This window comes from Scylla paramamosain, chromosome 28 (genome assembly GCF_035594125.1).
Source record: "Scylla paramamosain isolate STU-SP2022 chromosome 28, ASM3559412v1, whole genome shotgun sequence".
NCBI classification, from domain to species: Eukaryota; Metazoa; Arthropoda; class Malacostraca; order Decapoda; family Portunidae; genus Scylla; species Scylla paramamosain.
The window spans coordinates 9,160,362-9,183,536 of NC_087178.1; the positions used below are offsets into that span (position 1 = coordinate 9,160,362).

General features: G+C 40.8%; 1 long non-coding RNA gene across 1 annotated transcript in view; it reads right to left on the bottom strand.

The window, feature by feature from the left end:
- LOC135115123 (uncharacterized) overlaps positions 1-23,175 on the bottom strand; it is a 60,969-nt gene that overhangs the window by 5,188 nt on the left and 32,606 nt on the right. Inside the window, exons 2-4 of the long non-coding RNA XR_010275825.1 lie at positions 14,717-14,799; positions 13,776-13,897; positions 12,935-13,054 (exon numbers count right to left, since the gene is read on the bottom strand). This is a non-coding gene — a long non-coding RNA (uncharacterized LOC135115123). The remainder of the gene's footprint in view (positions 1-12,934; positions 13,055-13,775; positions 13,898-14,716; positions 14,800-23,175) is intronic.

Consider the following 23,175-nt stretch of genomic DNA (forward strand, 5'->3'; position numbering starts at 1 on the left):
TCGTACACCTTACTGTAAAAACTTAACAAGTTTGTCAGGCAAGACTTCCCCTTCGTGAAGCCATGCTGTGACTGATTTATCAAATTATGTTTGTCTAAATGTTCCCTAATGTTCCTGGCTATTATTGACTCTAACATTTTACCTACAACTGAAGTTAAGCTGACAGGTCTATAATTAGACGCTAAAGTTTTATCCCCTTTCTTAAAGATGGGTACTACATTAGCCTGCCTCCACATGTCTGGTACCTCACCCGACTCCAGTGATTTCCTAAAGACAGAAACTAACGGCTCACTAATAATCTTTTTACATTCCTTCAGTACTCTGGGATATATTTCATCAGGTCCTGGTGACTTGAACTTTTTTAGCCTATCTATCTCCTGCTCCACTATCTCCCTAGTTATGGAAATATCCGTCAGCTTCTCATTCTCATCTGCTCTAAACACCTGTTCACTATCTGGCATATCCTGCATGTTTTCCTGAGTGAAGACAGTTAAAAAATAATCATTCAGAAGTTTACTAATCTCCTCCCCAGAACTAACCAGCTCCCCATCTGCTGCCTTTAATGGACCTACAGTATCCTTATTTTTCGTCCTGTATACCTGATAAAATCCCTTGGGGTCCGTCTTCGCCTGGCTGGCTACCTTTAATTCATAATTGTCCTTAGCTTTCCTCGTTAACTTCCTGACTGTTCTAACTAATTCATTATACTGTGTCCTTAAAACTTCCTCACCTGCCTTTAATCTCTTATATATACTTCTCTTACGCCCTATATAATGCTTTAACCTAGCAGTCATCCATTTAGGGTCATTTTTTTGTGATCTTATTGTTTTATACGGGATATTTGCTAATTGACCTGTATGAACTTTATCTACGAAATATTTATACAATTCATCTACATTTACTTCACCTAAACCCCTCATCTCGTTCCCTACCATCCTCTCCCCTCCCTCATCAACTCGCCTCGACCTTACCTCTCTCATTTCAGCATGACCTGACATTCCAACATACTCACACCTATCTCCCCCCTTCCTCTTTCCTCCTCCCTTCTGGAGCCTCACCTCACCTCCCTCATCCTGCCTTATCTCTCTGAACTCCGTCCCTGACCTGACCTCACCCTGCATCCTTTGCCAGTCCACTCCTTGGAGGTACCTTTTTAATTCTTCAAAATCTGCTCTCCTAAAGTCAGGTATTTTACTAGTGTTTTTATTTCTAACAGTTTCTTCCCATTCTAGATTGTACGGGTGTAGGTGGCCGTGTCCTACCCTGAATTATTTTTGGCCCATACCAAGAGTCGCGAAGGCCAAGGCACAGGCCATCCCTTCGACCATCAAGGCAAAGCCTCCGCACGTGCCTTCAATCCGTACTAAGAGTCGCAGTGGAAGGTAGGGCCAAAAGAGGTCTGTCGCTCGCACGTGCTGGTAACAATGTTTTAAGTATTGGTATGGATGTAATCCGGATTTGAGCTCCACGAACGATATCAAAAACCACATAGTGTTTCTAAACATGTTTTGACAGCTATTGCGTGGAGAATCTTGCTAAAGTGTGTCATGACAAATACATGAAAAAAAAAAAAAAAACAGTTGAGACACACTTTTTGTCTCAGTTTTTGTTTTCTATTTCTAGAAGGCAGTATTTTTTTATAGTTTTTGTTTTCTACTTCTAGAACGTAGTAAATTTTTTTTACAGTTTTTGTTTTCTATTTCTAGAACGCAGTAAATTTTTTTTTTCGTTATTATTATCATGACTCATTTTCCTTTTACAAATTTCTGTGGGCTTGGAATAACTTTTTATTATCACTTTTATCATTTGGCTTCTTTTAAGATGTTTTCTTAAACAGGTGTGAAATAAAAAGAAAAAACATTACTCATCAGTTTCTCTCTTCTGGTTGACTAATGTAAGAATTAGCTAGTATTCTCCATATTTCATCTCTTTTACTGGCAAATTATGGAACTTCCTGACTGCTCTCGTACTTTATCCTGTTCATGACTTATCTCTTTTAAAAATACATAGACTTTAAGATATTATGCTATAGCAATTTGGATATGATTAAAAACTACATCTTGAATTGGTCCTTCTATTTTTTTTTTGTCCTTGCTCTCTCTCTCTCTCTCTCTCTCTCTCTCTCTCTCTCTCTCTCTCTCTCTCTCTCTCTCTCTCTCTCTCTCTCTCTCTCTCTCGCCATCTTTTTTTTATTTTTATACCCAGTTCCAGCCAAGACAAGAACGTATATCTACAATAATTTCAGATATAAGTCAACTTCTCAGGGAATAGTCTGTTTTGTGCTGGTGTTTAGGGTAAAGGAGTATCCCTTGTAGTATTAGCATTATAGTTCTCTATAAACTCCAGTACAAAAAAAAAAAAAAAAAAAAAATTGAGGCCATGATTGGTATTATTCATGATCGGCTGTGATGTGATAAATTGTATAATTTCATTTGCCATGCCCCTAAATAGTAATCCTGCAGTTGCTAAAGAATTAGTATATAAGACACATTGCTAATAAATAAATAAATAAATAAATAAATAAATAAATAAATATATATATATATATATATATATATATATATATATATATATATATATATATATATATATATATATATATATATATATATATATATATATATATATATATCTGCAAGGAAGAAAATGAAAATTATCAAAGAGAAAAGACAATAAACGAGAAGAGAAAGAGTCAGGGTACTAACGCCAAATGTACAATGTGGAGTGGACGCTCGTTGCCATTAACTTACCATAAGAATTTCCACTCCCAGACACTCCTTTTCCGATAAACTTACCTTATTTCCCTTTGTTGAGTCAGTTTGAGTCTCACGTAGTTCACAACAGAAGAGTTCCCTTTGACAAAGAAACAATCAGTATTCATCTGGCCCCCTTTCTTTGTTCAGAAGAATTTTTAAAAGTAAAGTGTTTTATTCAAGTAATGACTGCACAAGGAGCGGGTGTGAGCGAGTGGGTGTGTCTCTATGTGTGTGTGTCGCACCCCCCCCAACCCGCCACCCTTTGGCAGCGGCGCTGGGAGGCGGTTGGAGCACTTTAGAACAGCGGTCAGTACACAGCAGTTGGAAGCAGCAGACGTGCTAAGACGTGCTCTAACATTTATCGGAGACTAAGGCTGGATAAAGGTAGTCGGGTCAGTTGCCTTAACCGGCCATACGACCTGGCCTATTTATATAGAACAGGAGTCTCCGTAGTAGTCTGCCAGTAAGTGTAGTTGTGAATTACACACTACATCCAGGGAAGTGACTTCCTCCTTCCTATGAGTTGAACTCTTTCAAGAGAGAGGTTTCAAGAGTCTTAGCCTTCAATTTTCGATGATTCTCTTGACGTCTCTTAGGACTGGCGCTTAACTGGGATTTTTTTTCCTTCGGTTTTGCTTCCCTTGACCAGAGACATATATATATAATATTATATATATATATATATATATATATATATATATATATATATATATATATATATATATATATATATATATATATATATATATATATATATATATATATATATATATATATATATATATATATATATATATATATATATATATATATATATCACTAGGATTTGGTCCCCTCCTCGGCTGCCACTATCTGGGTCAGCCTACTTACACTGCCACTTCGTGTGCAGTATAGCGTGGAGTCTAATTCACCTCCACAGGGTTCTTCTGGCCTCCTGTAGTGAGGTCGCTAGTTTGTTTCTCCCAACCATAGACAAGGAAAGAATACATCAACTAATTCCAATAACTGGGTAATACTCACCATCCACGTTCTAGGGAAAAGATAATTATAACAAGCAACAACATATATATGGTCGAAGTATAAAACCCTGTTGGATTATTGTCCTTGTATCAAATTCACCCACTGTCCAACAGCGTGTTATGTAGACTTTAGTCCAGTAATATCGTATACAGCAGGCCTGTGGAGGGAGTAAAGTTAACTACACTGCTCTTCACTTAAGTCGTCTGTGGGTGAGGAGCCTCAGCCAACAGTAAAATTTAACACAAAACAAGTACACAAAGTGACACGAATAATGACAAGTGCCCACAAACAAACAGGAGGCTAATTCACCTCTCACTGTCACAAGACACTCGGCTGACTTTACCCCCGCCGAGGAGTCACGTCTCCCAATATCAGTGTGTTACAGATAACTACACTCACAGGTAGCTACTTAGATAGGTCGGGGGGATACGGTGTAATTCAAAACAAGGCGTATACTCATCACAAAAAATCAAAACACTACTACAGCAATGACATGATCAATTACAACAACAAATGGAAATAATTGGGACTTCCACTGGAAGTAACTGGGGCTTCCACTGGGTCCTACAACTTAGATTGCCTTTTCTTCTTTCTTCTCCTCCTTCTCCGAGACCCGTCTCTGACTAAATGCCAAAACCTATGGTCTTAACAGCTACATCGGTGTGCAATTTTTCTTCTGCAGGGCATCACTATTATCTCTCTCCATCAGCAGCTACAGCTGCGCCAACTTCTTCTTTAACTTTTTTCTCTTCTCTTCTTTCTCCATCATCTTCTCTGTCCTCTACTGTGTCTACTTCACCTACTCTCACCTCTCCTCCTCTGTTCACTACACAGCTTAATCCTCCGGTACTTTCTTCTCCACACGCAACATTTACAAGAGTCACCATGCAGCAATGTCATCCCCACCCACAAGACACCCATCCCCGCACACGGAGCCAAAATAATGGCATGGCAACCTAATCTTCCCTATAGCGAAGCTTTCTACAGCGCTATTTCCCCGGCACCATACAGACTAATCGGGAGAAATTCCTCCCGGTGACATTCCTGGAGAGCGATTGTTGTGCGGCTGTCTCTTAACAATCTTAAGTGCCCTTACACAAAAATGGACGGCACCAGCCTAATTCAGACCTCTCAGGGAATGATGAGGTAACAATAGGAAAGGGGGCAGTACTCCCTGCCTTTATATCCTCATAACCAAATACGGGCCAGATCTCATCACTCTTCCGGACACGGCCATGAGACACAAAGCTACCGGCTTCTGGGGCGCCTTGAAAGCTGTGGCTGTTATTAATTTTGAGCAGTTAAATTTAAAGTGTCCAGTATTTCTACAATAATAGCACATGGGCTGGGTGCTATACCTGGGAGTGCTGTGCTGCATGCTTGCAGACTGTCACCGGCCCCGCTAGACATAGTACCAATCAGTCCACCGAGGCAAAGGCCGGTGCGCCAACATGTGGTCATCTGCCCATGTGGCTGCCTCTTTCAAGATCCTAAATCTTTTCTCCCGAAGCAGCGGTACTAATTCTTTCTAACCACATTTACAAATTGCTCAATTACTATGAGCTCTTTTAACTCACGGTAGGGGGGGTGGCATGCTCGCTTGTAATCCACTTTTCTAATGTCTCCTCCAGATAACGAGCACATTCTAGCTAGGAATCACTTGGCCTTTTCTTACCTTCTGGCCGCAGCTCGTAAGCTTTCAGAATGTCAGCCTTAAATTCCTTGTAATCCTCCAAATCCTCCACAGAAATCTATCATAGACTTCAAGAACCTTGCCCTTTAACATATTTGCCAAAAGGCCAACCCATCGCCCTTGAGGCCACTCAAATTCGACTGTCTTTTTCTCAAACCTTCTGTCATCTTCTGTCATCTTCTCATCAAACTATTGGTATCAGTTTCAAACTTCTCATCATCTGGCTCTCTACCGTATCCTCCTTCACTCCTTTCCTTAAACCATAAGGTGAGCTAACTTCTATTCGAGTCTTCTCCAACTCAAATATCGTAATCTTCTCAGCCTCCTCCCTCTCATACATTCTCGCCTTCTCCTCCTCCGCTTCAAGCTACCTCAGCTCTTTCTCTTGCTCAAGTAATCTGGCCTTTTCCTCAGTTGCAAGTAGCTTTGCCTTCTCAGCTGCAAGTAGCCTCTTCTCCTCAGCCTCAAGCCTCCTTGCTTCTATAGCTTCCTCAGTCTTCAATCTCCTTTTCTCAGCTTTCAATTCAAGCCTTCTTAATTCTCTCTCCCTCTCAGCCTCCAACTCCATTCTCCTCATTTTCAACTTAAATCTCATCTCCTCCTCTTTGGTTTGGGAGAAGCCACCAACGCTGTGGTCAGGGTTAACACGTCCGTGGACGCTGTGTGTGGGACTAAGTGTCCTCACACCGAACTGCGTTAAGTCTACACTACCGCTTCCAGTAGGGGCAGGTGACTCAGGTCACCCCTGCTACCAGCCTTGTGGGCACACAGAAGACAATGAAACACACAAACAACTGTCTCCCCTACATGGCTACGAAGCTACCAGCGATCCTGGCCAGGTCGCCAATTTCTGTTACGACCATAGATTCGTGCCCCTATTACAGCTGCCTCAAGATGGACTAGCTTCCCCAATGTCACCGCCAATGTAATTTGTTGCATGGCCTAACATGGATTATAAGGTCCTTCTGGTTTCTTGCACCATGTCAACAAACGGCCATAACACCAGGTTCTGCTTTCCTTCTCGGCCACCACTACCTGGGTCGGCCTTCTTACACTGCCACTTCGTGTGCAGTATAGTGCGGAGCCTAATTCACCTCCACAGGGTCCTTCTGACTTCATGTGGTGAATTACACAACTAAGTCTCAGTCCCAGGTCACAGTTCCTAGCGAACGGACGTGTTTAGTGAGCAGTGACGATATAGCTGGCTAGTATAGACATGGCGCCTTGTTTTGTGTTTAGTTGTGTTAGTTCTCCTGTTCTCGAGGCCTTCGTTGCGAAGTTCTCAGAGGTGGAGGCTGAGTTCCATCGAAGGATCTCGGAGGTGCAGGCTGAGTTTCGTGGGAGGATCTCAGACCTACGGGCTGAGTTCTGTGAGAGAATCTCAGCACTTGTGGCAGGGTCGTGCCCCGCCGTCACCTTACCCAGTAAGGCGAAAGAGGAGCAGTGGTAGGTGGTGTGCAGGGGCGCCAAGAAGCTGAAGGTCCTCAAGGCGCCTCGCGAGGAGACGAGGAACCCCTTCAGTGTGCTGGAGAGTGACGGAGGAGGAAGTGGATGTGGCGGGAGGAGACAAGAAGGAGGAGGCAGATGCAATTACCCTGTTCCAAGGTAGAGTGCTTGTGCCTGGTGATAGTCAAGTTAGGCACTTAGATAGTGTGTTGTGTGCCAGAGATAGGAAGCGTAGGTCGAGGGTGTTTGCCAGGGGTTGGGATAAGGAAGGTGCTTAGAAAATGATGGGACCAAACCCATTGTTTTTCTTAGCGCGGGAGGGAATGACCTTGGTAAAGTCACGAGTGAGGAGCTGTTCAGGAAATTTGGGCTGGCTTTGGATAGGATTAGGAACAAGGGAAAGATCCCTGTGGTATGTGGTGTCTTGCCGAGGAGGGGAGTTGGTGCTGAGTGGCTGTCCAGGTCTATTACAGTGAATCGCAGGCTCGCGAATCATTGTAAGAGTAATGGATGGACGTTCATCGACAACTGGGACCTCTTCTATGGTAGGGACACCTTGTATACCAGGGATGGAGTGCATTTATCACGCCAGGCTGTTCGGGTTTTAGCCGGAACGCTCGAGCGGGAGATATCTGCACTCCAGCGCTTTTTTCGTTAGTCGGGAGCAAGGAAGAACATTGGAGGATGAAATGTAGAATAAATTAGATCAATCTAGAAAGGAAACAAGCCCAGCGAAGGCAAGGAATAGCTTAAGTGTTTACTACATGAATTGTAGAAATATTTTGAATAAAATAGACTTGCTTAAGGGAATGGCGAGTGTAGAGAACCTTGATATTGTTTTAACAGAAACTTGGTTAGATATGTCAGGAAAAGTATTTAATCCAGAGGTTCAGATAAATGGTTATACACTATTCTCCGTGTAAAGGCAGGAAAAACAGGAGAGGAAGAGGGAGGCGTCAGGGACACATTACAGTGTTGTATTAAAAGTAGAATTAAAGCAGATAGCAAAACAGAGTCGATATGGGTAGATATTAAGAAAGGATCACAGTTAGTAGTACTGTGATTAGTGTACAGGCCACCGAACAGTACAAAGGAAGTTAACACCTCACTATGGCAGGAAATAAATAGAGCAGGCAGGTACAGTCAGGTGTGTGTGGTAGATTTTAATGTTAGGAATATCGAGTGAAGCCTGATGGTGGGTAACAGTTAAGCAGAGGATAATTTTTTAAAACAGGCAATCTTAGAACCCACAAGGAGGAACAATAATCTAGATTTAATTCTAACTAACAGGGAGGAAGCAGTTATACAGGTAGAGGTTGAAGGGCAGCTAGGTAACAGTGACCATTGGGAAATTAGGTACAAACTTTTAGAAGCAAAAACACTTGCAAAATACCTGACTTTAGGAGAGCAGATTTTGAGGGATTAAAAAGGTACCTCAAAGGAGTTGACTGGCAACGAACGCAGGGGGAGGTAAGGTCCAGGAAGGAGTTAAGAGAGATAAGGCAGGATGAGGGAAGTGAGGTGAGTTGTGAGGGTGTAGGGCAATAGGAGGGAAGAAATGTTCGGAAGGATCGGAGGAGGGAGAGAGGGGGAGATATGTGTGAGTATGTTGGAGGGTCAGGTCATGCCGAGATGGGAGAGGTGAGGTCGAGGCTAGTAGATGAGGGAGTAGAGAGGATGGAAGGGGCCGAGATGAGAGGATTAGGGGAAGTAAATGTAGAAGAGTTGTATAAATATTTCGTAGATTAACAGGAGCGTTAGCAAACATCCCGTATAGAACAATAAGATCACAGAAAAATGACCCTAAATGGATGACTGTTAGGTTAAAATACTATATAGGGCGGAAGAGAAGTATGTATAAGAGAATGAAGGTAGGGGAAGAACTTTTAAAGCCACAATAAAATGAATTAGTTAGAACAGTCAGGAGGTCAGAGAGGAAAGCTAAAAGCAATTATGAATTAAAGGTAACCAGTCAAGCGAAGATGGACACCAAGGAATTTTATCAGGTATATAGGGCAAAGAATAAGGAAACAACATTTCCATTAAAGGCAGCAGATGAGGAGCTGGTTATTTCTGGGGAGATTAGTAAAATTCTGAATGATTATTTTAAACTGTCTTCACACAGGAAAACATGCAGGATATGCTGAATAGTGCGTAGGTGTTTAGAACAGATGAGAATAAGAAGCGGACAGAAATTGCCATAACTAAGGAGATAGTGGAACAGGAAATAGATAGGCTAAAAAAAATTCAAGACACCAGGACCAGATGAAATATATCCCATAGTGCTGAAGTTAATAGTGAACCGTTAGTTTCGGTCTTCCTAAAATCACTTGAGTCAAGTGAGGTACCGGTAATGTGGAGGCTGGCTAATGTAATACCAATTTTTAAGAAAAGAGATAAAACTTTAACGTCTAATTATAGACCTATCAGCTTAACTTCTGTTGTAGGTAAAATAATGGAGTCAATAATAGGGAAGAACATTAGGGAGCATTTTGACAAACATAACTTGATAAATCACTCACAGGATGGCTTCATGAAGGGGAAGTCTTGCCTGACGAACTTGTTAAGTTTTTACAGTAAAGTTTACGAGGCAGCAGATAATAGTGATATTTATGACATTCTATATCCGGACTCTAGTAGAACGTTTGACAAGATACCCCATCAGAGGCTAATTAGAGAGGTTAGGGCGCACGGAATAGATGGGTAGGTGTTAGGATGGATAAGGTCATGGTTCAGCGACAGGCGACAGAGATTTGAGGTAAACGGCTCTAAATCCAAGTGGGGTCATATAATTAGTGGGGTGCCACAGCGATCAGTATTATAGTCATTGTTGTTTTTAATATACATTTCAATGACTTGGATAACAGTGATGTTTGTAAATTTGCGGATGACACAAAGATAGGTAGATTAATTATGTCAATCGGATGCCATCGCCTTGCAGGCAGATTTAGATAGGATGAACGAATGGACAGACAGATGGTAAATGCAGTTTAATACCAACAAATGTAAAATACTTAGCGTAGGTAGAGGAAACCCACACAGTAGATACACAATAAACAACGAAGCTCTGGTAAGTTCAGGGTAAGAAAAAGATTTAGGAGTTATAGTTAGCTCTGAACTCCCCTAAGAAAGCAATGCATAGAGGCCAGAAACAGGGGAAATAGGGTATTAGGATAAATTTTTAGGAGTGTTAAAACTTGAAGGCCGGAAGCAATATTAAAGTTATATTTGGCGCTGCTCAGACCTCATCTAGACTACGCTGTGCAGTTCTGTCCCTCATATTACAGGAATGATATAGGTCTGTTTTAATCAGTACAGAGGAGAATGACTAAAAGTACAGGGGATGAGGAGTATTCCTTATGAGGTAAGACTGAAGCTGATAAATTTACATTCTTTAGAGTTACGTAGGTTAAGAGGGGACCTGATAGAAGTCTTTAAGTGGTAGAAGGGTTATAACAAGGGAGACATAAGCAAAATTCTTAGGATTAGTAACCAGAACAGAACAAGAAATAACGGGTTCAGGCTTGAAAAATTTAGGTTTAAAAAAGAGATAGGAAGAAATTGTTTCTCAAATAGAGTGGTAGATGAGTGGAACGGACTCAGTAATCAAGTTGTTAGTGCTAAGACATTCGGAAGCTTCAAGATAAGATTAGGTGGATTTATGGATGGTGACGATAGGTGGAAATAGGTAGGTATATTTCATACAAGGACTGCCATGTGTAGGCCTGATGGCTTCTTGCAGCTTTCCTTATTTCTTATGTTTTTATGTTCTAAGGTCGCCAGTCTGTTTATCCCACCCACAGACAAAGCAATAACAGCTGGGTAAGAGTTGCCAGCCACTTCATGGGGAAGAGACAATTATAACAAGCGACAACACATATATGATCGTGGTATAAAACCCCGTTGGACTATCGTCCTCGTATCAAATCCACCCACTGTCCAGTAGCATGTTATAGCCTCTAGCCAAGTAATGTTGTTTACAGCCTCCTGGATGACAGGTCCTCTTAAAGCTATTAAAATCCCCAAAGCCGTCTCCAAACCAAGCGGTCTGCCTTCGTACGTCTATCCCTAGTGATAGCTGAACTGTGACTAACCTGAAAGCGTTGGAAGGGATGCAGAGCGCTCTCCCATTTTGCTACTTAAAGGGTTGGGGGGAAGGTTACAAGAGAGGGGTGGTGGTGACATGCACACAGACACACACTCTCGTCGCCTTGCCCACACTGCGAGCTGACGCAATAAGACACTTTTATTCTGAAAATTCTGGTGACTAAACTATGGGGGCCTTGAGGAATATTGATTACTTTATCTTGAAGAGCAACTCTTCTATTAACTGTGTGAGGCTCAAAAGATGGAATGAAGGGAAAATACTGAAATTAAATAGTGAAAAGGACTGGATGGAGAGTAGAAACTTTTAATGTAACTGCTAGCAAGGCAAAGATTCATCGAACAGTGGACACCCACCTCCGCTCTTGCCCACTCGCGCACTCACTCGTCTTTTATTGGCGTTTCTCTCTCTCTCTCTCTCTCTCTCTCTCTCTCTCTCTCTCTCTCTCTCTCTCTCTCTCTCTCTCTCTCTCTTCCTTCATTCTTGTTGTCCTTACTTCCCATCTTCGTTTTACATCGCCGCTCGCAACAATATATATATCACTCAGGGAGACATTGAACACGTGGAACGATGAACAATGAAATATATGTACAATAATAATAGTAGTAATGATGATACGAATGATATACAAGCGATCCATATACGAGTATGTATCAGCCTCATCATATATATATACTCGTATATATATATATATATATATATATATATATATATATATATATATATATATATATATATATATATATATATATATATATATATATATATATATATATATATATATATATATATATATATATATATATATATATATATATATATATATATATATATATATATATATATACACGCAATGTTTAGACGCAGTGTTTCACCTAATACCTCCATTCTCTCGCCTCAATATACAAGGTGTGCAATCCGCGTGCTGGGGACGGACGCCCGCACGAGGATGGAACATCCCTCTGTGACGGGGTAGTGGTAAATTGTGTAACCGTTGAAGCTTAATGTTGTGTTTTCTGGCAGTTTCATTTCTTGGAGGATGATGATGTATTTCTTATGCTTTCTCTTTTGGCTGCTATGAGTAGGTGGTATTTGTTTCTGAAGCCGTTGATATTCCATTCCAGGATTTTGAGCATGCTTTCTTGATTGTTAGACTCGGCTTCTATTTGAGCGCTCGGTGGTGTCATCCTTTGGCATGAAAACGTTTGCTGAAAGTCCGTTATCAAAGGCATGTTTGTTTTGTTCAGGTCTTGATGTGCACGAAGATGGGGCCTTTATTATTTATTACTTTTATGTAAGAGTAGCACTGGACAAGGGTAACAAAAAGAGAGAGGGAAAATGCCGACTAAGATGACAGTTCCAAAAGGTCATAAAGGATCTTTCAAAGTTGGAGGAAGTTTCTTGAAACTCCAATCTTGAAAGAGTTCAAGTTATAGGAAGGGTAAATACAAAAGCAGGCTCGAAGTCCCGGAGTTTACCTGAAAAAAAAAAAAAAGATTGAGAATACTGGTTAACTCTTGTATTAGAAAGGTGGACAGACTAGGGATGCGAGAGAGTAGAAGGTCATGTGGAACGAGGCTGCAAGAGAAGAGGCATGTAGTTAGCAAAATCAGAAGAGCAATTGTCATTAACATAGCGGTAAAATATGGCAAGAGATGCAACATTGCGGCGATGAGAGAGAAACTGAAGACAGTTTCTGAAGTAATGAATATGAGCAAGAGATGCAATATTGCGGCGATGAGAAAGAAACTGAAGACAGTTACTGAAGTAATGCATATGTGTAAGTTTTGCCCATAGTTAACCTGTTAGTGTGTTGGTCAATCATGAACCATGTAGGGTTAAAGAGCCTCCTTGATTCATGGGTATAGGATTATAGGTGTAACTATTCTTTTTAATAAAGTACAATGTAGTTACCTGACGGGCTTGACCGATGGCCACAGACAGCCAGTCCTGCTGCGTCCCGTTACCTTTTCGCTCGTGCCCCATCAAAAACACTCCAGAGGCTCGCACAGGGTTCACACCCATAACAGTTTCCTACAGATTTTCGAATATATATATATATATATATATATATATATATATATATATATATATATATATATATATATATATATATATATATATATATATATATATATATATATATATATATATATATATATAAAACAGTCATACGTTAGCATAATTATTTATATAAATGCACATGTAATTCTGAGACTATACTTTACTTTGGTATAGGAACATTTAGACCATGCTGTATAATTCCAGCATCCTTATTATCTGATGAGTTACTAAGATGATACAGGCACAAAATTATTATGTCATCAATGTAGGCTAAAATTTCTTGAAATGCATTCTTTCCAAGTCCGTAAGATGTGTGTTGATATGATGAGAATATTTAGATGGATAAATAGGTTCAATAAAGGAGACACGATGCAAGCTCTTGTAGTCAAGAAACAAGTTAAAAGGAGTTGAAATGATTTTTTGACATTCAAATTTAAGAAGCAGCAATGCATAAGTTTCTTCTCGAATAGAAGAAACTTTGAAGGAACATTAGAAAGTCTTAAGAGGAGCTTAGATATAATCGTGAAGGTGACAGGTGGTAAGTGTAAGTCTCCTTTTTACATCATCTTGCCCCTTGCAGTCTCCTTGTAGTTTTTATGTTCTTATGTAACGAACATTTTTTTTTTTTTAATATGCACCTTCATTGAAGGACTAAAATAAAATATTTATCAGCGGTGGCCATAATACTGACGATAGTGATGGAAGCAAAAGAGAAGCCATCGTCTATGAATAACAAGCGAGTGCACCGTGAATCCGAGGATACTCTCATCACTTGCACAAGCGCGTCACTCATCACTGAAGGAGCATGCTTCCCTGGGAAAGAAACAAATGTATATATGTATGTATGAATGTATATTTGCATCTCTTCATCTCTAAATTTGTAAACAGACTCGGCTGGTTTTCCTTACTGTCTGCAATAAATAATGCTTTGTAAACAAGCCACAATCGATTCATATTCCATTGCTTCTAAGTTCTTAAACAATTTTAACCCTATATTCTTCAACTGTAATTTTCACCTCCCTGATCATTCCATTCAAAACCATGTTGAGCAGTCACCACTGGAAGAAAAGTTTCGTTCTCTACCCATTCTGAATCCCATACTTTTCTTATGGAAGCTTTCTACAATTCTTAGTACGCATCTTCCCCATCCACTCATGCATCTGAAGTGCCTACCACATTGCCTTTCTATGTAATTAATCTTAAACTTTGTGCAGAATAATACATACCACTTATAAATCTCATGCAACACCTGTATTTATTGCTTCATTCAGCCCAAATACTTAACAGTGTTGCAGTCTCCTTTAGCTAAGTGAACTGATTCTTCCATAATTTATATAATCTATACTATGCCATTTTATTGCTTTCATGCAATAGTATAACCTGCTGTCTGTCCCTGCGTACATATCATGCCCTGTTCCCACCATATTACATCGATTAAATTAACTAACCATGCTCTCTACGACACGCTCTCCTCCAATCTTGAACCATATCCACGCATTCAGATTCATTCCTAGTGACTTCTCGCACTCTATTTTCTTCAGGCTACCAATCACATGAGTTAAATATACACAACACTTTATGCATTTATGAATACCCACAGGCATAGCATACACACATTCATAGATCTCTTACCAGAAACAAGAGGAGCTACATTCCCAACTTCTGTGGCAGATGTGCTCACCAAGAACAGAAGGGCGGTCACCAGCATCTCCTTCCTAGAAAAGAATCATACAATAATATATTTTAGTGACGAGCGTAAGATCTCAAATTATTAAAGTCGTTTCAGGTGATAGCAGTTGACCAAACTGGAGCTATAGTGATTACTAGAGATCTTTCTTCCCTAAGAAATTGTCTGTCCGTTTACCTTTTGCCTTAATGGGAAGCGTATATTTACAAGGTATAGAATACTTATGCGCCGAAACCTTTATCCAAGCAATCCAGCGATTTGCAGCCCGACGATCATGTTGGTGTTTAATTACTGCTAATATCCCTAGCTTCACTGGAACATTTCCTGTTGTTTTGGTTTCCTGCTTATCTAAGGTCTTTGAATCTGTCGACAAACATTCTTTTCTCTGACCGCCAGTACGGCATCTATTAAGGGAGGTCTATCTGACATTCCTCACTTGAGGCGCCTAGAGCCAGAGTAACGTAAGCGACAGAAATAGAAAACGGAGAAAAAACCGATCAAAGTTTTGCAACACTCAGAATGCAATATCTCCTCAATTAATTGAGATAGGAAGTAGTGCTTGGCTTCAAAATGTTTGTTATTGCATGTGGTTTACAGCCTATACCTGGACATTTAGTGAAATTAAAGCATTCTGAAAGACTAATGGATGACTGTTTTTTTTTATTTGTGGAAAAAAACAACGCTTCCAATATATTATTTATCAAACATGCATGCATTGTGTATTTCTGTTCCTCTGTCAAGTTGTTTCAACAGCATGTAGTTTATTGAGATTCACCACCATTGAAGCCATTCTTGGTTGATGTAGTAATTTTATTAAGCAAAAACGTAAGCGACACTCGTGCACATACTTCCCAATCTGACCACTTAACAGGGGAGAATGATAAACGGTAGAAAAATAACTTCTGTATGTCGGCATTCTGTAGTGCAAAATTACCGATGGCCCAAAATTCCCTGTGCAAGACTGTGGCTATCGGCAATGTAATTTTATTATAGCAGCCATCAGCACAGGGAGGCCCCACTACCCACGTCTGTACGTGACGGCCTGTAGACCTGCTCACCTATGCTTCTCCCATATTCCTTCGTCTTTTAGCTAAGTTTTTCTTCCACTCTTCAGGATTACGCACATTTTTCCTTCCCCTAGAGGGTTCTGGCTCCTCAGGGAGCATGCTGTTGTCCGCCATAATGATGAAGTCTTGCGTATTAGCGTAAAAAAAAGGTAGTGTCATTCAGTGGTGGCGAGCTGGCGGAGGGTGCATGAGTGTCTGTGGGTGTGATGTGTGGGGGAGGCAGGCTGCTGTCAGTCGCGTCACGTGAAGCGCAGCCTCTGCCGTCATTGGCTCGCTGGCTGCTAGGCGGGAGTTACTTCATTCTGGCACCAGCCGCTCATCGCCTTGCTTCGAGAGCGACACGAAGGGTCTACAGATAACTGCATTTGGGTGGATTTTCGACCCTATTGCGCTGTCCATTCTGACTTCTACTCTGCTTCCCGCCACAGTAGGAAAGTGGTGGAAAACAATATGATAAAAATTATCATTTCGGCCGGAGTCTCGCTTTCGTTACTCTGGCTCTAGGCGCCTCACTTAATCTTGGTCATCCTCTTTTAGGGATTTTGGTAAAATTTGTGTCGTTGCTTTAGGCATATCAAAGGCTTAAAGCTTTTAACAGTGTCTGGTGTAAATTTTTAATTTCTAGGGTATCCCTATATGGTTTGTATTCCTTTCTTTACTCAGTCTTTTCAAATTTCCTCTTGTAGTTCTATTGTAGCACTGGTTAACAGGTATTGCTTTTCTCTGAAGCATTTTAACAGTCGTGTTCCACAAGATTCTGTCCTATCAACCATCACCCTTTTGTTATTATTTATCAATGATCATTTATAATCTTACATATTCCTCTATCCACTCTTATCCTGATGACACAACCCTCCACTTCTCCACGCCATTTTCCAGACGTACAACACCTCAGAAAATCCACGGAGGGACGCCACAAAATACTTGATTTCTGATTTTTTTCTAATTTCAGAGCGGAATAGAGCAAAAACCATGTTTAATTAATTGCCTCAAAAAATGATTAAATTCCTGTTTATATCTATTTGATGTTATCTTCAAGACAATTATCTATTCTTCAGTGACACGTAACATTTCACCTTCTCTAAATTGATATTTTTGGTCTGTTCCACAATGAATCACTGAACAGAAAATTTCGTATCTCTGCTCTTGTCAAAACAGCTTCTAAGAAGTAGAGTTGTCCTCGCCATTTTTCTTACTTTTTTCCTTACTTTATACAAGGTCCTTATGCCTATGCCAGGAAAAAATAACTTCATGGCAACTTAAGTTAGCTCCTCATATGGTTTTTGAAAGCATAAAATAACGGATTAGGTGTTTGACGTATAGACATAAGGGAAAGTTATTTTTTTTGTGACTGCTCCTTACTTAGGTTAACAAAATGGCTGTGTTTGTTCTGAGCAAAATGTTCTACTGAGGTGATGTGCGATGCTTAAACAATGTACAGGCCATGTTTACATAGTACGTGTGTTAGAGCTTTACTACAATGGTGAATTGAATAGAAAAAAAAAAGCCGTATAACTATTGCAGCGAAAAGAATGAGTGCGTTGATGAAGAAATTCAGTTACGAGGAACGCGAGGAGGTGCCTCTTCAAAACATAGTGCTTGGCCGCCCCCCAATTTTATTTATTTATTTTTTTTGTTATTGTTTTGCTGTAAGCTGATGGATATGCATTTAACTGTGTCTCTTCATACACGAGCAAGCACCATGTAAGGTGTTGTCAAATATTTTGGGGGCAGCCCACAACCATGTTTGCGGTGAGACACATCCTCGCTTCCCTCATCGCTCCATTTCTTCACCAACGTGCTCACAATCTTCACTGCAATAGCTATACGGCTTTTTTTTTTTTTATTCCATTCTAGTGAAACTAACACTCGCACTATGTGATCGTGGCCTGTACATTTTCCAGGTCATCGCACATCACCTCAGTTGGACACTTTGTTCAAAACAAACACGGCCATTTTCTTAGCCGAAGCAAGGAGCGGTCACAAAAGATGACTTTTCCTTATGTCAATATGTCATACACTGAATCTGCTATTCTATGCTTAAAAAAAAAAAAAAAAAAAAAAACATGAAGGGGGCAACTTAAATACACAACAAATCAAATCACCACCCTGGACAAAATGATTACACAATTAACTTTTCATCATCATTAAAGACCAACAGGGCAAACTTACAGCCTACTTATAGGCATAAAACTACAAAGTACTACGGGCTGCTACAGCAAGCACCAATAACAGCGCCACAGCCTAGCCCTACTTTCAAAATACAATCTGTGACTTGTTTTCCTCCTCCTTCGACTCCTACAAGACCCATCTCTGCCTCTCACACAGGACTTATGGCCTTCCCGGTTGCATTGGTGTGAGAACTTCCGTATACAGGATGTCTTATTCATGTCTCTTTTTCTCCAGCAGCTACTGCTGCCCCAGCTTCTTCTGTGACTTTTCTTTTCTCTTCTTTCTCCTTCGTCTCCTCGGAAGATGAATGCGTGAGAAATTTTGATTTGTAAGAAATGTAAATAACAAGTAGTTATTAATTAAAAATATGAAAATGTTTGAGTTTTCCAGTAGCCTTTGTATGGCAATACCTTGCAACATCTCGGACCACGACAATTATGACTGCATAGAAAAATAAACTAAGCAACTTGTCGAATAACACAATATCTTCCTATCTATCTGTGTATCTGAGAGAGAGAGAGAGAGAGAGAGAGAGAGAGAGAGAGAGAGAGAGAGAGAGAGAGAGAGAGAGAGAGAGAGAGATTGCGTCATGGGACATTGTCAAGGTCATTGGCTTACAGGCAGTGATCTTGACAATGATACACATATACACAGATAGATAGGAAATTTTTTTTTGTGTAGGAGAAACACCGGCCAAGGGCAAAAAAAAAAAAAAAAAAAAAAAAAAAAAAAACCCACTGAGATGCCGGTCCCCGAACAGGGTCCGAAGCGATAGTAAAAAATTGAAGGTTAAGTTTCTTGAAACCTCCCTCTTAAAGGAATTCAAGTCAATGGAAGATGAAAATACAGAAACAGCAGGGAGTTCGAGTTTACCAGATATAGGGATAAATCATTGAGAATACTGGTTAAGCCTTGCATTAGAGAGGTGGACAGAATAGGGGTGAGAGAAAGAGGAAAGTCTTGTGCAGCGAGGCCGTGGGAGAAGGGGAAGCATGCAGTTAGCAAGATCAGAAGAGCAGTTAGCATGAGAATAGTGGTAGAAGATAGCTAGAGATGCAACATTGCGGCCATGAGAAAGAGGCTGAAGACAGCCAGTTTGAGGAGAAGAGTTGATAAGACGAAAAGCTTTTGATTTCACCTTGTCTAAAAGAGCAGTATGAGTGGAACTTCCCTAGACATGTGAAGCATACCCCATACATGGATGGTTAAGGCCCATGTACAGAGTTAGCAGATGGAGGGGTGAGAAAAACTGGCGGAGACGTCTCAGAAAGTCTAACTTCATAGAAGCTGTTTTAGCTAGAGATGAAATGTTCCCAGTTTAGATTATAAGAAAAGGACGGACCGAGGATGATCAGTGTAGAAGAGGGGGATAGTTGAGTGTCACTGAAGAAGAGAGGATAGTTGAATGGAAAGTTGTGTCGAGTTGATAGATGGAGGAATTGTTTTTTTGAGGCATTGAACAATACCTAGGTTACTCTGCCCCAATCACAAATTTTAGAGAGATCAGAAGTCAGACGTTCTGTGACTTCCCTACTTGAACTGTTTACTTCCTGAAGGCTTGGACGTCTATGAAAAGACGTGGAAAAGTGCAGGGTGGTATCATAGGCCAAGGAGTGGACAGGACAAGAAATTTGTGTTAGAAGATCATTGATGGATAATAGGAAGAGAGTGGGTGACAGGACAGGACTCTGAGGAGCACTACTGTTAATAGATTGAGGAGAAGAACAGTGATCGTCTACCACAGCAGCAATGGAACGGTCAGAAAGGAAACTTGAGATAAAGTTCCAGAGAGAAGGATAAAAAACCGTAGGAGGATATTTTAAAATCAAACTTTTGTACCAGACTCTATCGAAAAAGTTTTGATATGTCTGAGGCAACAGCAAAAGTTTCACCAAAATTTCTAAAAGAGGATGACTAAGACTCAGTAAGGAAAGCCAGAAGATCACCAGTAGAGCGGCCTTGACGGAATCCATACTTTCGATCACATAGAAGATTGTGAAGTGATAGATGTTTAAGAATCTTCCTCTTCAGGATAGATTCAAAAACTTTAGAAATCCAGGTAATTAAAGTAATAGGACTGTTACCCTTTTTAGGAACAGGCTTAATGTAGGCAAACTTCCGGCAAGAAAGAAAGGTAGATGTCAACAGACAGAGGTGAAAGAGATTGATCGACTAGGCAGGGTGCAAGCGCGGAGGCACAGTTTCGGAGAACAATCAGGTCCATAAGCCTTCCGAGAGTTTAGGTACAGCGAAGGCATGGAAAACATCATTGCGAAGAATTTTAATACGTAGCATGACGTAATCAGAGGGTGGAAGAGAGGGAGGAACAAACCCTGAATCGTCCAAAGAATATTTTTTTTTCCAAATGTTTGAGGGAATAGTTCAGCTTCAGAGATAGATGTGATAGGAGTGATGTCATGTGACTGAAATAAAGGAGGGGAAGAAGAAAAAGCAAAGTTATTGGAGATGCTTTTGGCTAGATGCCAAAAGTCACGAGGGGAGTTAGATCTTGAAAGATTTTGACACTTTCTCTTAATGAAAGAGTTTTTGTCTAGTTGGAGAACAGACTTGGCATGGTTCCAGGCAGAGATATAAACCGCATGAGATTCTGGTGATCGAAGGCTCAAGTACCTTTTGTGGGCCACCTCTCTATCATGTATAGCACGAGAAAATGCTATATTAGATTAAGCTTTGGAAGGTTTACGTTGAGAAAAAGGGTGAGGAATGTTTGCCTCCATGCCAGACACTATCACCTCTGTTATGGGCTCAGGACACAGAGACGGTTCACTGACAAGGAAGCAGTAGTCATTCCAAGGAAAATCAGGAAAATACCTCCTCAGGTCCCCCAACTAGCAAGAGGCAAAACGCCAGAGGCACCTCCGCTTAGGGGGATCCTGTGGAGGGATTTGATTTCCAAACTACCCTCCTACGGTTTCTATCCTTCTCTCTGTAACTTCATCTCAAGTTTCCTTTCTGACCGTTCTATTGTTATTGCTGCTGTGGTAGACGGTCACTGTTCTTCTCCTAAATCTATTAACAGTGGTGTTTCTCAGGGTTCTGTCCTGTCACCCACTCTCTTCTTATTATTCATTAATTATCTTCTAAACCAAACTTCTTGTCCTATCCACTCCTACGCTGATGATACCACCCTGCACTTTTCCACGTCTTTTCATAGACGTCCAACCCTTCAGGAGGTAAACATATCACGCAGGGAAGCCACAGAACGCTTGACTTCTGATCTTTCTAAAATTTCTGATTGGGGCAGAGCAAACTTGATATTGTTCAATGCCTCAAAAACTCAATTCCTGCATCTATCAACTCGACACAACCTTCCAGACAACTATCCCCTCTTCTTCAATGACACTCAACTGTCCCCTCTTCTACACTGAACATCCTCGGTCTGTCCTTTACTTATAATCTGAACTGGAAACTTCACATCTCATCTCTAGCTAAAACAGCTTCTATGAAGTTAGGTGTTCTGAGACGTCTCCGCCAGTTTTTTTCACCCCCCCAGCTGCTAACTCTGTACAAGGGCCTTATCCGTCCATGTATGGAGTATGCTTCACATGTCTGGGGAGGTTCACTCATACTGCTCTTCTAGACAGGGTGGAATCAAAAGCTTTTCGTCTTACTAACTCCTCTCCTCTAACTGACTGTCTTCAGCCTCTCTCTCACCGCCGCAATGTTGCATATCTAGCTGTCTTCTACCGCTATTTTCATGCTAACTGCTCTTCTGATCTTGCTAACTGCATGCCTCCTCTCCTTCCGCGGCCTCGCTGCACAAGACTTTCTTCTTTCTCTCACCCCTATTCTGTCCACCTCTCTAACGCAAGAGTTAACCAGTATTCTCAATCGTTCTTCCCTTTCTCTGGTAAACTCTGGAACTTCCTGCCTGCTTCTGTATTTCCACCTTCCTATGACTTGAATTCCTTCAAGAGGGAGGTTTCAAGACACTTATTCATCAATTTTTGACCACTGCTTTGACCCTTTTATGGGACTGGCATTTCAGTGGGCATTTTTTTTATTAGATTTTTGTTGCCCTTGACCAGTGTCCTTCCTACATAAAAAAAAAAAAGGACAAGATACAGATATGAGATTGTGATCTGAGGAGCCCAATGGAGAAGAGAGGGTGACAGCATAAGCAGACGGATTAGAGGTTAGGAAAGGTCAAGAGTGTTGGGCGTATCTCCTAGACGGTCAGAAAGGTAAGTAGGGTATTGCACCAATTGCTCATGGTCGTGGAGGATAGCGAAGTTGAAGGTTCACCAGGATGGGCAATGAAGGGAGAGGAAAGTTAAAGTGAGTATTAAAATCTCCAAGAATAGAGATCTTCGGAAAAAGGAAGAGAGTCAGGAAGTTAAGATTTTTTTTTTATAGTCAGAGGTGTTAGGGGAGAGGTATACAGCACAGATAAATTTACTTTGAGAGTCACTCTGTAGTCGTAGCCAGATCGTGGAAAACTCGAAAGATTCAAGAGCTTGGGTCCCGGTCGTTACGCACATACATGCAGAATCCAGCTTTGGATTGAAAAATGAGGATAGAGAAGATAAAAGGAGGGAACAGAAAAGGGGCTACTGTCAGTTGCCTTAGACACCTGAGTTTCAGTGAAGAAAAGAAGATGAGGTTTAGTAGATGGAGTAGCTGGCGATGAGCAAGGCTAGTGGGCAGGAGTTAAGTAGCCAAGAAAACTTCATCCCACCGCTGCCACCATTTTTATGTACTAGAAAATTTTACTTCTTCTAGTACTTGTGTAAAGGTGGTCAGGATGCAGTTAAACTCGTAGTAAAAGCAACTGTAGATACAGTGTGTGTTCCTGAAACAGGTGGAAGAACATGTAATTCTAAGTAGAAAATGTTCTATACATATATGCATTTTAAGGCTTTGCTTACCCATCAGAGGAGTTCAAAATGTATGGGACTCACAGGTGTGCTAAGAGTGTAACTGAGATGACAGACAGACAGTGTCGCAGCCTCGGAGGTGCCACTTGGTCAAATTACGAATGGTTTAATCTTATTTTTTGCAAGCTGTGGAATATTACAGTATCTTATATAGTATCCTGTAAGATGCTACGTGGCATCATCACTCAGCTGTTTTCAAGGTCGGTCGGACTCACTCTTCCCCTCCTCCCTCGCTTCGATGATGCCACGTAGCATTTTACAGGAGTA